At 43.6% G+C, this 13697-nt stretch overlaps 35 non-coding genes across 35 annotated transcripts; 6 read left to right on the top strand and 29 right to left on the bottom strand.

Annotated features, from left to right (window-relative positions):
- Positions 1-127: 127 nt before the first annotated feature.
- Positions 128-213, bottom strand: TRNAY-GUA (transfer RNA tyrosine (anticodon GUA)). The gene is given in 2 exon segments: positions 128-163; positions 177-213. It is a non-coding gene; the product is annotated as a tRNA-Tyr (tRNA).
- A 108-nt stretch (positions 214-321) lies between these two features.
- TRNAA-AGC (transfer RNA alanine (anticodon AGC)) lies at positions 322-394 on the bottom strand. Its single transcript has one exon. It is a non-coding gene; the product is annotated as a tRNA-Ala (tRNA).
- A 473-nt stretch (positions 395-867) lies between these two features.
- Positions 868-939, bottom strand: TRNAG-UCC (transfer RNA glycine (anticodon UCC)). Its single transcript has one exon. It is a non-coding gene; the product is annotated as a tRNA-Gly (tRNA).
- A 405-nt stretch (positions 940-1344) lies between these two features.
- On the top strand, positions 1345-1418 carry TRNAN-GUU (transfer RNA asparagine (anticodon GUU)). Its single transcript has one exon. It is a non-coding gene; the product is annotated as a tRNA-Asn (tRNA).
- Positions 1419-1581: 163 nt separating this feature from the next.
- On the bottom strand, positions 1582-1667 carry TRNAY-GUA (transfer RNA tyrosine (anticodon GUA)). Its single transcript is given in 2 exon segments — positions 1582-1617; positions 1631-1667. It is a non-coding gene; the product is annotated as a tRNA-Tyr (tRNA).
- Positions 1668-1775: 108 nt separating this feature from the next.
- Positions 1776-1848, bottom strand: TRNAA-AGC (transfer RNA alanine (anticodon AGC)). Its single transcript has one exon. It is a non-coding gene; the product is annotated as a tRNA-Ala (tRNA).
- Positions 1849-2321: 473 nt separating this feature from the next.
- On the bottom strand, positions 2322-2393 carry TRNAG-UCC (transfer RNA glycine (anticodon UCC)). Its single transcript has one exon. It is a non-coding gene; the product is annotated as a tRNA-Gly (tRNA).
- Positions 2394-3035: 642 nt separating this feature from the next.
- On the bottom strand, positions 3036-3121 carry TRNAY-GUA (transfer RNA tyrosine (anticodon GUA)). The gene is given in 2 exon segments: positions 3036-3071; positions 3085-3121. It is a non-coding gene; the product is annotated as a tRNA-Tyr (tRNA).
- A 108-nt stretch (positions 3122-3229) lies between these two features.
- On the bottom strand, positions 3230-3302 carry TRNAA-AGC (transfer RNA alanine (anticodon AGC)). Its single transcript has one exon. It is a non-coding gene; the product is annotated as a tRNA-Ala (tRNA).
- A 473-nt stretch (positions 3303-3775) lies between these two features.
- Positions 3776-3847, bottom strand: TRNAG-UCC (transfer RNA glycine (anticodon UCC)). The gene has a single exon. It is a non-coding gene; the product is annotated as a tRNA-Gly (tRNA).
- Positions 3848-4489: 642 nt separating this feature from the next.
- TRNAY-GUA (transfer RNA tyrosine (anticodon GUA)) lies at positions 4490-4575 on the bottom strand. Its single transcript is given in 2 exon segments — positions 4490-4525; positions 4539-4575. It is a non-coding gene; the product is annotated as a tRNA-Tyr (tRNA).
- A 108-nt stretch (positions 4576-4683) lies between these two features.
- On the bottom strand, positions 4684-4756 carry TRNAA-AGC (transfer RNA alanine (anticodon AGC)). The gene has a single exon. It is a non-coding gene; the product is annotated as a tRNA-Ala (tRNA).
- Positions 4757-5229: 473 nt separating this feature from the next.
- On the bottom strand, positions 5230-5301 carry TRNAG-UCC (transfer RNA glycine (anticodon UCC)). The gene has a single exon. It is a non-coding gene; the product is annotated as a tRNA-Gly (tRNA).
- Positions 5302-5706: 405 nt separating this feature from the next.
- On the top strand, positions 5707-5780 carry TRNAN-GUU (transfer RNA asparagine (anticodon GUU)). The gene has a single exon. It is a non-coding gene; the product is annotated as a tRNA-Asn (tRNA).
- A 163-nt stretch (positions 5781-5943) lies between these two features.
- TRNAY-GUA (transfer RNA tyrosine (anticodon GUA)) lies at positions 5944-6029 on the bottom strand. Its single transcript is given in 2 exon segments — positions 5944-5979; positions 5993-6029. It is a non-coding gene; the product is annotated as a tRNA-Tyr (tRNA).
- Positions 6030-6137: 108 nt separating this feature from the next.
- On the bottom strand, positions 6138-6210 carry TRNAA-AGC (transfer RNA alanine (anticodon AGC)). Its single transcript has one exon. It is a non-coding gene; the product is annotated as a tRNA-Ala (tRNA).
- A 473-nt stretch (positions 6211-6683) lies between these two features.
- Positions 6684-6755, bottom strand: TRNAG-UCC (transfer RNA glycine (anticodon UCC)). Its single transcript has one exon. It is a non-coding gene; the product is annotated as a tRNA-Gly (tRNA).
- Positions 6756-7160: 405 nt separating this feature from the next.
- On the top strand, positions 7161-7234 carry TRNAN-GUU (transfer RNA asparagine (anticodon GUU)). Its single transcript has one exon. It is a non-coding gene; the product is annotated as a tRNA-Asn (tRNA).
- A 163-nt stretch (positions 7235-7397) lies between these two features.
- TRNAY-GUA (transfer RNA tyrosine (anticodon GUA)) lies at positions 7398-7483 on the bottom strand. The gene is given in 2 exon segments: positions 7398-7433; positions 7447-7483. It is a non-coding gene; the product is annotated as a tRNA-Tyr (tRNA).
- A 108-nt stretch (positions 7484-7591) lies between these two features.
- TRNAA-AGC (transfer RNA alanine (anticodon AGC)) lies at positions 7592-7664 on the bottom strand. The gene has a single exon. It is a non-coding gene; the product is annotated as a tRNA-Ala (tRNA).
- A 473-nt stretch (positions 7665-8137) lies between these two features.
- On the bottom strand, positions 8138-8209 carry TRNAG-UCC (transfer RNA glycine (anticodon UCC)). Its single transcript has one exon. It is a non-coding gene; the product is annotated as a tRNA-Gly (tRNA).
- A 642-nt stretch (positions 8210-8851) lies between these two features.
- Positions 8852-8937, bottom strand: TRNAY-GUA (transfer RNA tyrosine (anticodon GUA)). The gene is given in 2 exon segments: positions 8852-8887; positions 8901-8937. It is a non-coding gene; the product is annotated as a tRNA-Tyr (tRNA).
- Positions 8938-9045: 108 nt separating this feature from the next.
- On the bottom strand, positions 9046-9118 carry TRNAA-AGC (transfer RNA alanine (anticodon AGC)). The gene has a single exon. It is a non-coding gene; the product is annotated as a tRNA-Ala (tRNA).
- A 473-nt stretch (positions 9119-9591) lies between these two features.
- Positions 9592-9663, bottom strand: TRNAG-UCC (transfer RNA glycine (anticodon UCC)). The gene has a single exon. It is a non-coding gene; the product is annotated as a tRNA-Gly (tRNA).
- A 405-nt stretch (positions 9664-10068) lies between these two features.
- On the top strand, positions 10069-10142 carry TRNAN-GUU (transfer RNA asparagine (anticodon GUU)). The gene has a single exon. It is a non-coding gene; the product is annotated as a tRNA-Asn (tRNA).
- Positions 10143-10305: 163 nt separating this feature from the next.
- Positions 10306-10391, bottom strand: TRNAY-GUA (transfer RNA tyrosine (anticodon GUA)). The gene is given in 2 exon segments: positions 10306-10341; positions 10355-10391. It is a non-coding gene; the product is annotated as a tRNA-Tyr (tRNA).
- Positions 10392-10499: 108 nt separating this feature from the next.
- TRNAA-AGC (transfer RNA alanine (anticodon AGC)) lies at positions 10500-10572 on the bottom strand. The gene has a single exon. It is a non-coding gene; the product is annotated as a tRNA-Ala (tRNA).
- Positions 10573-11045: 473 nt separating this feature from the next.
- TRNAG-UCC (transfer RNA glycine (anticodon UCC)) lies at positions 11046-11117 on the bottom strand. Its single transcript has one exon. It is a non-coding gene; the product is annotated as a tRNA-Gly (tRNA).
- A 405-nt stretch (positions 11118-11522) lies between these two features.
- On the top strand, positions 11523-11596 carry TRNAN-GUU (transfer RNA asparagine (anticodon GUU)). The gene has a single exon. It is a non-coding gene; the product is annotated as a tRNA-Asn (tRNA).
- A 163-nt stretch (positions 11597-11759) lies between these two features.
- Positions 11760-11845, bottom strand: TRNAY-GUA (transfer RNA tyrosine (anticodon GUA)). Its single transcript is given in 2 exon segments — positions 11760-11795; positions 11809-11845. It is a non-coding gene; the product is annotated as a tRNA-Tyr (tRNA).
- A 108-nt stretch (positions 11846-11953) lies between these two features.
- On the bottom strand, positions 11954-12026 carry TRNAA-AGC (transfer RNA alanine (anticodon AGC)). The gene has a single exon. It is a non-coding gene; the product is annotated as a tRNA-Ala (tRNA).
- Positions 12027-12499: 473 nt separating this feature from the next.
- On the bottom strand, positions 12500-12571 carry TRNAG-UCC (transfer RNA glycine (anticodon UCC)). Its single transcript has one exon. It is a non-coding gene; the product is annotated as a tRNA-Gly (tRNA).
- A 405-nt stretch (positions 12572-12976) lies between these two features.
- Positions 12977-13050, top strand: TRNAN-GUU (transfer RNA asparagine (anticodon GUU)). Its single transcript has one exon. It is a non-coding gene; the product is annotated as a tRNA-Asn (tRNA).
- Positions 13051-13213: 163 nt separating this feature from the next.
- On the bottom strand, positions 13214-13299 carry TRNAY-GUA (transfer RNA tyrosine (anticodon GUA)). The gene is given in 2 exon segments: positions 13214-13249; positions 13263-13299. It is a non-coding gene; the product is annotated as a tRNA-Tyr (tRNA).
- A 108-nt stretch (positions 13300-13407) lies between these two features.
- On the bottom strand, positions 13408-13480 carry TRNAA-AGC (transfer RNA alanine (anticodon AGC)). The gene has a single exon. It is a non-coding gene; the product is annotated as a tRNA-Ala (tRNA).
- Positions 13481-13697: the final 217 nt, after the last annotated feature.

The following is a 13697-nucleotide window of genomic DNA, read 5'->3' as shown; positions in this document are numbered from 1 at the left end:
AGTTGGAGAAGTTTTTGCATTGGTGCTGAGCATCTCTCTCATGTAAAAGCCATTTTGCTGACTATGTTTTGAATTCACGAGGCAAACTGGAGAAAAACTTTCTGTATGAGATAAGATAAACAAAACTTCCTTCGAGCCGGAATTGAACCAGCGACCTAAGGATTGCTAATTTAGAGCTACAGTCCTCCGCTCTACCAGCTGAGCTATCGAAGGATTGTTTTGGCCACTGTCGAAAGCCTCCTAGGTTTGGCCGTGGGTGCCACGGGCAGATGGTAAAAATGATTCATTCAACTCTGCGAAAAAGGAATCCAATGGTAGCATTGGAGAATGCGGGCATCGATCCCGCTACCTCTCGCATGCTAAGCGAGCGCTCTACCACTTGAGCTAATCCCCCAAACCTGTGAAACTTGACGTCAGTTTCACGTCACACCAGGTCACAATTTTCATATACAGTCACAGATGACATTGCTTTTTTTTTTTTTTTTTTTTTTTTTTAAGTGTGGACTCCGTTTTCCCATACTTGAAGAACATTTAAGGAGTCCACAACGTGATTGGTGACCTACAAATACAGTCGAGCAACTTTCTAGCAAACCCTTTCTATGCACATGGAGAATCAAACCGGGGACAGTGAAAAAACTTGCATAGTTTGTAGAAAAAAGTTGTGATGTAGCACAATCCCAAGGAGAACCGTTGAACTTTTATGGGTTGGTTTGTTTACCGAAAATGCTGAGAGGTCGTGAAGGCCTCCTGGTCTTTTTTTTTCCTCCTTTCTGTGGTTGCTAAACTGTAAGAAGAGAGTAGAGCATGAGCCTTAACACAAAACATTAAAAGAGAATAAATGCAACACCAATGGTGAAAAGCAAGACATGCGTTGGCCGGGAATCGAACCCGGGTCAACTGCTTGGAAGGCAGCTATGCTCACCACTATACCACCAACGCTTTCGGAAGTGTACGTTTTTTTGACATTTTCTGCAATAACACTAAACTTTCTGTTGACAGAAGCATTTGGATGCAATGTAATGATGAAAAGTATAAAACACAACCTTTTAGCAGAGGATGGTTTCGATCCATCGACCTCTGGGTTATGGGCCCAGCACGCTTCCGCTGCGCCACTCTGCTCGTAGTGTTGGATGCTTAGAGTCGAAGTCTAATTACTGTCTGCCTTCTGGTCTGTGTCGTGTAATTTATCAGCCATTTCTTATCTGTTGGCAACTAGATTATTCTTGGTGTTTTGCAATTATTTCTTTGTTTTTTTCTGTTTCCTTTAGTCATATTGTTGAAAATCATTTGAAGAAACGGTGTCTGACCTTGCTTAAGGTGCAGGCAAAAATTGTGGTCCATTGGGTCTCTGTGGCGCAATCGGTTAGCGCGTTCGGCTGTTAACCGAAAGGTTGGTGGTTCGAGTCCACCCAGGGACGTCGCACCCTTTTGCAGTCCACCCAGAGACGTTGCACAGTTGGAGAAGTTTTTGCATTGGTGCTGAGCATCTCTCTCATGTAAAAGCCATTTTGCTGACTATGTTTTGAATTCACGAGGCAAACTGGAGAAAAACTTTCTGTATGAGATAAGATAAACAAAACTTCCTTCGAGCCGGAATTGAACCAGCGACCTAAGGATTGCTAATTTAGAGCTACAGTCCTCCGCTCTACCAGCTGAGCTATCGAAGGATTGTTTTGGCCACTGTCGAAAGCCTCCTAGGTTTGGCCGTGGGTGCCACGGGCAGATGGTAAAAATGATTCATTCAACTCTGCGAAAAAGGAATCCAATGGTAGCATTGGAGAATGCGGGCATCGATCCCGCTACCTCTCGCATGCTAAGCGAGCGCTCTACCACTTGAGCTAATCCCCCAAACCTGTGAAACTTGACGTCAGTTTCACGTCACACCAGGTCACAATTTTCATATACAGTCACAGATGACATTGCTTTTTTTTTTTTTTTTTTTTTTTTTTAAGTGTGGACTCCGTTTTCCCATACTTGAAGAACATTTAAGGAGTCCACAACGTGATTGGTGACCTACAAATACAGTCGAGCAACTTTCTAGCAAACCCTTTCTATGCACATGGAGAATCAAACCGGGGACAGTGAAAAAACTTGCATAGTTTGTAGAAAAAAGTTGTGATGTAGCACAATCCCAAGGAGAACCGTTGAACTTTTATGGGTTGGTTTGTTTACCGAAAATGCTGAGAGGTCGTGAAGGCCTCCTGGTCTTTTTTTTTCCTCCTTTCTGTGGTTGCTAAACTGTAAGAAGAGAGTAGAGCATGAGCCTTAACACAAAACATTAAAAGAGAATAAATGCAACACCAATGGTGAAAAGCAAGACATGCGTTGGCCGGGAATCGAACCCGGGTCAACTGCTTGGAAGGCAGCTATGCTCACCACTATACCACCAACGCTTTCGGAAGTGTACGTTTTTTTGACATTTTCTGCAATAACACTAAACTTTCTGTTGACAGAAGCATTTGGATGCAATGTAATGATGAAAAGTATAAAACACAACCTTTTAGCAGAGGATGGTTTCGATCCATCGACCTCTGGGTTATGGGCCCAGCACGCTTCCGCTGCGCCACTCTGCTCGTAGTGTTGGATGCTTAGAGTCGAAGTCTAATTACTGTCTGCCTTCTGGTCTGTGTCGTGTAATTTATCAGCCATTTCTTATCTGTTGGCAACTAGATTATTCTTGGTGTTTTGCAATTATTTCTTTGTTTTTTTCTGTTTCCTTTAGTCATATTGTTGAAAATCATTTGAAGAAACGGTGTCTGACCTTGCTTAAGGTGCAGGCAAAAATTGTGGTCCATTGGGTCTCTGTGGCGCAATCGGTTAGCGCGTTTGGCTGTTAACCGAAAGGTTGGTGGTTCGAGTCCACCCAGGGACGTCGCACCCTTTTGCAGTCCACCCAGAGACGTTGCACAGTTGGAGAAGTTTTTGCATTGGTGCTGAGCATCTCTCTCATGTAAAAGCCATTTTGCTGACTATGTTTTGAATTCACGAGGCAAACTGGAGAAAAACTTTCTGTATGAGATAAGATAAACAAAACTTCCTTCGAGCCGGAATTGAACCAGCGACCTAAGGATTGCTAATTTAGAGCTACAGTCCTCCGCTCTACCAGCTGAGCTATCGAAGGATTGTTTTGGCCACTGTCGAAAGCCTCCTAGGTTTGGCCGTGGGTGCCACGGGCAGATGGTAAAAATGATTCATTCAACTCTGCGAAAAAGGAATCCAATGGTAGCATTGGAGAATGCGGGCATCGATCCCGCTACCTCTCGCATGCTAAGCGAGCGCTCTACCACTTGAGCTAATCCCCCAAACCTGTGAAACTTGACGTCAGTTTCACGTCACACCAGGTCACAATTTTCATATACAGTCACAGATGACATTGCTTTTTTTTTTTTTTTTTTTTTTTTTTAAGTGTGGACTCCGTTTTCCCATACTTGAAGAACATTTAAGGAGTCCACAACGTGATTGGTGACCTACAAATACAGTCGAGCAACTTTCTAGCAAACCCTTTCTATGCACATGGAGAATCAAACCGGGGACAGTGAAAAAACTTGCATAGTTTGTAGAAAAAAGTTGTGATGTAGCACAATCCCAAGGAGAACCGTTGAACTTTTATGGGTTGGTTTGTTTACCGAAAATGCTGAGAGGTCGTGAAGGCCTCCTGGTCTTTTTTTTTCCTCCTTTCTGTGGTTGCTAAACTGTAAGAAGAGAGTAGAGCATGAGCCTTAACACAAAACATTAAAAGAGAATAAATGCAACACCAATGGTGAAAAGCAAGACATGCGTTGGCCGGGAATCGAACCCGGGTCAACTGCTTGGAAGGCAGCTATGCTCACCACTATACCACCAACGCTTTCGGAAGTGTACGTTTTTTTGACATTTTCTGCAATAACACTAAACTTTCTGTTGACAGAAGCATTTGGATGCAATGTAATGATGAAAAGTATAAAACACAACCTTTTAGCAGAGGATGGTTTCGATCCATCGACCTCTGGGTTATGGGCCCAGCACGCTTCCGCTGCGCCACTCTGCTCGTAGTGTTGGATGCTTAGAGTCGAAGTCTAATTACTGTCTGCCTTCTGGTCTGTGTCGTGTAATTTATCAGCCATTTCTTATCTGTTGGCAACTAGATTATTCTTGGTGTTTTGCAATTATTTCTTTGTTTTTTTCTGTTTCCTTTAGTCATATTGTTGAAAATCATTTGAAGAAACGGTGTCTGACCTTGCTTAAGGTGCAGGCAAAAATTGTGGTCCATTGGGTCTCTGTGGCGCAATCGGTTAGCGCGTTTGGCTGTTAACCGAAAGGTTGGTGGTTCGAGTCCACCCAGGGACGTCGCACCCTTTTGCAGTCCACCCAGAGACGTTGCACAGTTGGAGAAGTTTTTGCATTGGTGCTGAGCATCTCTCTCATGTAAAAGCCATTTTGCTGACTATGTTTTGAATTCACGAGGCAAACTGGAGAAAAACTTTCTGTATGAGATAAGATAAACAAAACTTCCTTCGAGCCGGAATTGAACCAGCGACCTAAGGATTGCTAATTTAGAGCTACAGTCCTCCGCTCTACCAGCTGAGCTATCGAAGGATTGTTTTGGCCACTGTCGAAAGCCTCCTAGGTTTGGCCGTGGGTGCCACGGGCAGATGGTAAAAATGATTCATTCAACTCTGCGAAAAAGGAATCCAATGGTAGCATTGGAGAATGCGGGCATCGATCCCGCTACCTCTCGCATGCTAAGCGAGCGCTCTACCACTTGAGCTAATCCCCCAAACCTGTGAAACTTGACGTCAGTTTCACGTCACACCAGGTCACAATTTTCATATACAGTCACAGATGACATTGCTTTTTTTTTTTTTTTTTTTTTTTTTTAAGTGTGGACTCCGTTTTCCCATACTTGAAGAACATTTAAGGAGTCCACAACGTGATTGGTGACCTACAAATACAGTCGAGCAACTTTCTAGCAAACCCTTTCTATGCACATGGAGAATCAAACCGGGGACAGTGAAAAAACTTGCATAGTTTGTAGAAAAAAGTTGTGATGTAGCACAATCCCAAGGAGAACCGTTGAACTTTTATGGGTTGGTTTGTTTACCGAAAATGCTGAGAGGTCGTGAAGGCCTCCTGGTCTTTTTTTTTCCTCCTTTCTGTGGTTGCTAAACTGTAAGAAGAGAGTAGAGCATGAGCCTTAACACAAAACATTAAAAGAGAATAAATGCAACACCAATGGTGAAAAGCAAGACATGCGTTGGCCGGGAATCGAACCCGGGTCAACTGCTTGGAAGGCAGCTATGCTCACCACTATACCACCAACGCTTTCGGAAGTGTACGTTTTTTTGACATTTTCTGCAATAACACTAAACTTTCTGTTGACAGAAGCATTTGGATGCAATGTAATGATGAAAAGTATAAAACACAACCTTTTAGCAGAGGATGGTTTCGATCCATCGACCTCTGGGTTATGGGCCCAGCACGCTTCCGCTGCGCCACTCTGCTCGTAGTGTTGGATGCTTAGAGTCGAAGTCTAATTACTGTCTGCCTTCTGGTCTGTGTCGTGTAATTTATCAGCCATTTCTTATCTGTTGGCAACTAGATTATTCTTGGTGTTTTGCAATTATTTCTTTGTTTTTTTCTGTTTCCTTTAGTCATATTGTTGAAAATCATTTGAAGAAACGGTGTCTGACCTTGCTTAAGGTGCAGGCAAAAATTGTGGTCCATTGGGTCTCTGTGGCGCAATCGGTTAGCGCGTTCGGCTGTTAACCGAAAGGTTGGTGGTTCGAGTCCACCCAGGGACGTCGCACCCTTTTGCAGTCCACCCAGAGACGTTGCACAGTTGGAGAAGTTTTTGCATTGGTGCTGAGCATCTCTCTCATGTAAAAGCCATTTTGCTGACTATGTTTTGAATTCACGAGGCAAACTGGAGAAAAACTTTCTGTATGAGATAAGATAAACAAAACTTCCTTCGAGCCGGAATTGAACCAGCGACCTAAGGATTGCTAATTTAGAGCTACAGTCCTCCGCTCTACCAGCTGAGCTATCGAAGGATTGTTTTGGCCACTGTCGAAAGCCTCCTAGGTTTGGCCGTGGGTGCCACGGGCAGATGGTAAAAATGATTCATTCAACTCTGCGAAAAAGGAATCCAATGGTAGCATTGGAGAATGCGGGCATCGATCCCGCTACCTCTCGCATGCTAAGCGAGCGCTCTACCACTTGAGCTAATCCCCCAAACCTGTGAAACTTGACGTCAGTTTCACGTCACACCAGGTCACAATTTTCATATACAGTCACAGATGACATTGCTTTTTTTTTTTTTTTTTTTTTTTTTTAAGTGTGGACTCCGTTTTCCCATACTTGAAGAACATTTAAGGAGTCCACAACGTGATTGGTGACCTACAAATACAGTCGAGCAACTTTCTAGCAAACCCTTTCTATGCACATGGAGAATCAAACCGGGGACAGTGAAAAAACTTGCATAGTTTGTAGAAAAAAGTTGTGATGTAGCACAATCCCAAGGAGAACCGTTGAACTTTTATGGGTTGGTTTGTTTACCGAAAATGCTGAGAGGTCGTGAAGGCCTCCTGGTCTTTTTTTTTCCTCCTTTCTGTGGTTGCTAAACTGTAAGAAGAGAGTAGAGCATGAGCCTTAACACAAAACATTAAAAGAGAATAAATGCAACACCAATGGTGAAAAGCAAGACATGCGTTGGCCGGGAATCGAACCCGGGTCAACTGCTTGGAAGGCAGCTATGCTCACCACTATACCACCAACGCTTTCGGAAGTGTACGTTTTTTTGACATTTTCTGCAATAACACTAAACTTTCTGTTGACAGAAGCATTTGGATGCAATGTAATGATGAAAAGTATAAAACACAACCTTTTAGCAGAGGATGGTTTCGATCCATCGACCTCTGGGTTATGGGCCCAGCACGCTTCCGCTGCGCCACTCTGCTCGTAGTGTTGGATGCTTAGAGTCGAAGTCTAATTACTGTCTGCCTTCTGGTCTGTGTCGTGTAATTTATCAGCCATTTCTTATCTGTTGGCAACTAGATTATTCTTGGTGTTTTGCAATTATTTCTTTGTTTTTTTCTGTTTCCTTTAGTCATATTGTTGAAAATCATTTGAAGAAACGGTGTCTGACCTTGCTTAAGGTGCAGGCAAAAATTGTGGTCCATTGGGTCTCTGTGGCGCAATCGGTTAGCGCGTTCGGCTGTTAACCGAAAGGTTGGTGGTTCGAGTCCACCCAGGGACGTCGCACCCTTTTGCAGTCCACCCAGAGACGTTGCACAGTTGGAGAAGTTTTTGCATTGGTGCTGAGCATCTCTCTCATGTAAAAGCCATTTTGCTGACTATGTTTTGAATTCACGAGGCAAACTGGAGAAAAACTTTCTGTATGAGATAAGATAAACAAAACTTCCTTCGAGCCGGAATTGAACCAGCGACCTAAGGATTGCTAATTTAGAGCTACAGTCCTCCGCTCTACCAGCTGAGCTATCGAAGGATTGTTTTGGCCACTGTCGAAAGCCTCCTAGGTTTGGCCGTGGGTGCCACGGGCAGATGGTAAAAATGATTCATTCAACTCTGCGAAAAAGGAATCCAATGGTAGCATTGGAGAATGCGGGCATCGATCCCGCTACCTCTCGCATGCTAAGCGAGCGCTCTACCACTTGAGCTAATCCCCCAAACCTGTGAAACTTGACGTCAGTTTCACGTCACACCAGGTCACAATTTTCATATACAGTCACAGATGACATTGCTTTTTTTTTTTTTTTTTTTTTTTTTTAAGTGTGGACTCCGTTTTCCCATACTTGAAGAACATTTAAGGAGTCCACAACGTGATTGGTGACCTACAAATACAGTCGAGCAACTTTCTAGCAAACCCTTTCTATGCACATGGAGAATCAAACCGGGGACAGTGAAAAAACTTGCATAGTTTGTAGAAAAAAGTTGTGATGTAGCACAATCCCAAGGAGAACCGTTGAACTTTTATGGGTTGGTTTGTTTACCGAAAATGCTGAGAGGTCGTGAAGGCCTCCTGGTCTTTTTTTTTCCTCCTTTCTGTGGTTGCTAAACTGTAAGAAGAGAGTAGAGCATGAGCCTTAACACAAAACATTAAAAGAGAATAAATGCAACACCAATGGTGAAAAGCAAGACATGCGTTGGCCGGGAATCGAACCCGGGTCAACTGCTTGGAAGGCAGCTATGCTCACCACTATACCACCAACGCTTTCGGAAGTGTACGTTTTTTTGACATTTTCTGCAATAACACTAAACTTTCTGTTGACAGAAGCATTTGGATGCAATGTAATGATGAAAAGTATAAAACACAACCTTTTAGCAGAGGATGGTTTCGATCCATCGACCTCTGGGTTATGGGCCCAGCACGCTTCCGCTGCGCCACTCTGCTCGTAGTGTTGGATGCTTAGAGTCGAAGTCTAATTACTGTCTGCCTTCTGGTCTGTGTCGTGTAATTTATCAGCCATTTCTTATCTGTTGGCAACTAGATTATTCTTGGTGTTTTGCAATTATTTCTTTGTTTTTTTCTGTTTCCTTTAGTCATATTGTTGAAAATCATTTGAAGAAACGGTGTCTGACCTTGCTTAAGGTGCAGGCAAAAATTGTGGTCCATTGGGTCTCTGTGGCGCAATCGGTTAGCGCGTTTGGCTGTTAACCGAAAGGTTGGTGGTTCGAGTCCACCCAGGGACGTCGCACCCTTTTGCAGTCCACCCAGAGACGTTGCACAGTTGGAGAAGTTTTTGCATTGGTGCTGAGCATCTCTCTCATGTAAAAGCCATTTTGCTGACTATGTTTTGAATTCACGAGGCAAACTGGAGAAAAACTTTCTGTATGAGATAAGATAAACAAAACTTCCTTCGAGCCGGAATTGAACCAGCGACCTAAGGATTGCTAATTTAGAGCTACAGTCCTCCGCTCTACCAGCTGAGCTATCGAAGGATTGTTTTGGCCACTGTCGAAAGCCTCCTAGGTTTGGCCGTGGGTGCCACGGGCAGATGGTAAAAATGATTCATTCAACTCTGCGAAAAAGGAATCCAATGGTAGCATTGGAGAATGCGGGCATCGATCCCGCTACCTCTCGCATGCTAAGCGAGCGCTCTACCACTTGAGCTAATCCCCCAAACCTGTGAAACTTGACGTCAGTTTCACGTCACACCAGGTCACAATTTTCATATACAGTCACAGATGACATTGCTTTTTTTTTTTTTTTTTTTTTTTTTTAAGTGTGGACTCCGTTTTCCCATACTTGAAGAACATTTAAGGAGTCCACAACGTGATTGGTGACCTACAAATACAGTCGAGCAACTTTCTAGCAAACCCTTTCTATGCACATGGAGAATCAAACCGGGGACAGTGAAAAAACTTGCATAGTTTGTAGAAAAAAGTTGTGATGTAGCACAATCCCAAGGAGAACCGTTGAACTTTTATGGGTTGGTTTGTTTACCGAAAATGCTGAGAGGTCGTGAAGGCCTCCTGGTCTTTTTTTTTCCTCCTTTCTGTGGTTGCTAAACTGTAAGAAGAGAGTAGAGCATGAGCCTTAACACAAAACATTAAAAGAGAATAAATGCAACACCAATGGTGAAAAGCAAGACATGCGTTGGCCGGGAATCGAACCCGGGTCAACTGCTTGGAAGGCAGCTATGCTCACCACTATACCACCAACGCTTTCGGAAGTGTACGTTTTTTTGACATTTTCTGCAATAACACTAAACTTTCTGTTGACAGAAGCATTTGGATGCAATGTAATGATGAAAAGTATAAAACACAACCTTTTAGCAGAGGATGGTTTCGATCCATCGACCTCTGGGTTATGGGCCCAGCACGCTTCCGCTGCGCCACTCTGCTCGTAGTGTTGGATGCTTAGAGTCGAAGTCTAATTACTGTCTGCCTTCTGGTCTGTGTCGTGTAATTTATCAGCCATTTCTTATCTGTTGGCAACTAGATTATTCTTGGTGTTTTGCAATTATTTCTTTGTTTTTTTCTGTTTCCTTTAGTCATATTGTTGAAAATCATTTGAAGAAACGGTGTCTGACCTTGCTTAAGGTGCAGGCAAAAATTGTGGTCCATTGGGTCTCTGTGGCGCAATCGGTTAGCGCGTTCGGCTGTTAACCGAAAGGTTGGTGGTTCGAGTCCACCCAGGGACGTCGCACCCTTTTGCAGTCCACCCAGAGACGTTGCACAGTTGGAGAAGTTTTTGCATTGGTGCTGAGCATCTCTCTCATGTAAAAGCCATTTTGCTGACTATGTTTTGAATTCACGAGGCAAACTGGAGAAAAACTTTCTGTATGAGATAAGATAAACAAAACTTCCTTCGAGCCGGAATTGAACCAGCGACCTAAGGATTGCTAATTTAGAGCTACAGTCCTCCGCTCTACCAGCTGAGCTATCGAAGGATTGTTTTGGCCACTGTCGAAAGCCTCCTAGGTTTGGCCGTGGGTGCCACGGGCAGATGGTAAAAATGATTCATTCAACTCTGCGAAAAAGGAATCCAATGGTAGCATTGGAGAATGCGGGCATCGATCCCGCTACCTCTCGCATGCTAAGCGAGCGCTCTACCACTTGAGCTAATCCCCCAAACCTGTGAAACTTGACGTCAGTTTCACGTCACACCAGGTCACAATTTTCATATACAGTCACAGATGACATTGCTTTTTTTTTTTTTTTTTTTTTTTTTTAAGTGTGGACTCCGTTTTCCCATACTTGAAGAACATTTAAGGAGTCCACAACGTGATTGGTGACCTACAAATACAGTCGAGCAACTTTCTAGCAAACCCTTTCTATGCACATGGAGAATCAAACCGGGGACAGTGAAAAAACTTGCATAGTTTGTAGAAAAAAGTTGTGATGTAGCACAATCCCAAGGAGAACCGTTGAACTTTTATGGGTTGGTTTGTTTACCGAAAATGCTGAGAGGTCGTGAAGGCCTCCTGGTCTTTTTTTTTCCTCCTTTCTGTGGTTGCTAAACTGTAAGAAGAGAGTAGAGCATGAGCCTTAACACAAAACATTAAAAGAGAATAAATGCAACACCAATGGTGAAAAGCAAGACATGCGTTGGCCGGGAATCGAACCCGGGTCAACTGCTTGGAAGGCAGCTATGCTCACCACTATACCACCAACGCTTTCGGAAGTGTACGTTTTTTTGACATTTTCTGCAATAACACTAAACTTTCTGTTGACAGAAGCATTTGGATGCAATGTAATGATGAAAAGTATAAAACACAACCTTTTAGCAGAGGATGGTTTCGATCCATCGACCTCTGGGTTATGGGCCCAGCACGCTTCCGCTGCGCCACTCTGCTCGTAGTGTTGGATGCTTAGAGTCGAAGTCTAATTACTGTCTGCCTTCTGGTCTGTGTCGTGTAATTTATCAGCCATTTCTTATCTGTTGGCAACTAGATTATTCTTGGTGTTTTGCAATTATTTCTTTGTTTTTTTCTGTTTCCTTTAGTCATATTGTTGAAAATCATTTGAAGAAACGGTGTCTGACCTTGCTTAAGGTGCAGGCAAAAATTGTGGTCCATTGGGTCTCTGTGGCGCAATCGGTTAGCGCGTTCGGCTGTTAACCGAAAGGTTGGTGGTTCGAGTCCACCCAGGGACGTCGCACCCTTTTGCAGTCCACCCAGAGACGTTGCACAGTTGGAGAAGTTTTTGCATTGGTGCTGAGCATCTCTCTCATGTAAAAGCCATTTTGCTGACTATGTTTTGAATTCACGAGGCAAACTGGAGAAAAACTTTCTGTATGAGATAAGATAAACAAAACTTCCTTCGAGCCGGAATTGAACCAGCGACCTAAGGATTGCTAATTTAGAGCTACAGTCCTCCGCTCTACCAGCTGAGCTATCGAAGGATTGTTTTGGCCACTGTCGAAAGCCTCCTAGGTTTGGCCGTGGGTGCCACGGGCAGATGGTAAAAATGATTCATTCAACTCTGCGAAAAAGGAATCCAATGGTAGCATTGGAGAATGCGGGCATCGATCCCGCTACCTCTCGCATGCTAAGCGAGCGCTCTACCACTTGAGCTAATCCCCCAAACCTGTGAAACTTGACGTCAGTTTCACGTCACACCAGGTCACAATTTTCATATACAGTCACAGATGACATTGCTTTTTTTTTTTTTTTTTTTTTTTTTTAAGTGTGGACTCCGTTTTCCCATACTTGAAGAACATTTAAGGAGTCCACAACGTGATTGGTGACCTACAAATACAGTCGAGCAACTTTCTAGCAAACCCTTTCTATGCACATGGAGAATCAAACCGGGGACAGTGAAAAAACTTGCATAGTTTGTAGAAAAAAGTTGTGATGTAGCACAATCCCAAGGAGAACCGTTGAACTTTTATGGGTTGGTTTGTTTACCGAAAATGCTGAGAGGTCGTGAAGGCCTCCTGGTCTTTTTTTTTCCTCCTTTCTGTGGTTGCTAAACTGTAAGAAGAGAGTAGAGCATGAGCCTTAACACAAAACATTAAAAGAGAATAAATGCAACACCAATGGTGAAAAGCAAGACATGCGTTGGCCGGGAATCGAACCCGGGTCAACTGCTTGGAAGGCAGCTATGCTCACCACTATACCACCAACGCTTTCGGAAGTGTACGTTTTTTTGACATTTTCTGCAATAACACTAAACTTTCTGTTGACAGAAGCATTTGGATGCAATGTAATGATGAAAAGTATAAAACACAACCTTTTAGCAGAGGATGGTTTCGATCCATCGACCTCTGGGTTATGGGCCCAGCACGCTTCCGCTGCGCCACTCTGCTCGTAGTGTTGGATGCTTAGAGTCGAAGTCTAATTACTGTCTGCCTTCTGGTCTGTGTCGTGTAATTTATCAGCCATTTCTTATCTGTTGGCAACTAGATTATTCTTGGTGTTTTGCAATTATTTCTTTGTTTTTTTCTGTTTCCTTTAGTCATATTGTTGAAAATCATTTGAAGAAACGGTGTCTGACCTTGCTTAAGGTGCAGGCAAAAATTGTGGTCCATTGGGTCTCTGTGGCGCAATCGGTTAGCGCGTTCGGCTGTTAACCGAAAGGTTGGTGGTTCGAGTCCACCCAGGGACGTCGCACCCTTTTGCAGTCCACCCAGAGACGTTGCACAGTTGGAGAAGTTTTTGCATTGGTGCTGAGCATCTCTCTCATGTAAAAGCCATTTTGCTGACTATGTTTTGAATTCACGAGGCAAACTGGAGAAAAACTTTCTGTATGAGATAAGATAAACAAAACTTCCTTCGAGCCGGAATTGAACCAGCGACCTAAGGATTGCTAATTTAGAGCTACAGTCCTCCGCTCTACCAGCTGAGCTATCGAAGGATTGTTTTGGCCACTGTCGAAAGCCTCCTAGGTTTGGCCGTGGGTGCCACGGGCAGATGGTAAAAATGATTCATTCAACTCTGCGAAAAAGGAATCCAATGGTAGCATTGGAGAATGCGGGCATCGATCCCGCTACCTCTCGCATGCTAAGCGAGCGCTCTACCACTTGAGCTAATCCCCCAAACCTGTGAAACTTGACGTCAGTTTCACGTCACACCAGGTCACAATTTTCATATACAGTCACAGATGACATTGCTTTTTTTTTTTTTTTTTTTTTTTTTTAAGTGTGGACTCCGTTTTCCCATACTTGAAGAACATTTAAGGAGTCCACAACGTGATTGGTGACCTACAAATACAGTCGAGCAACTTTCTAGCAAACCCTTTCTATGCACATGGAG

The sequence above is a fragment of the Ranitomeya variabilis genome, chromosome 2, assembly GCF_051348905.1.
Source record: "Ranitomeya variabilis isolate aRanVar5 chromosome 2, aRanVar5.hap1, whole genome shotgun sequence".
Taxonomy (NCBI): domain Eukaryota; kingdom Metazoa; phylum Chordata; class Amphibia; order Anura; family Dendrobatidae; genus Ranitomeya; species Ranitomeya variabilis.
The sequence above is the reverse complement of the archived record's forward strand: the minus strand, read 5'-3'. Positions and strand labels throughout refer to the sequence as shown.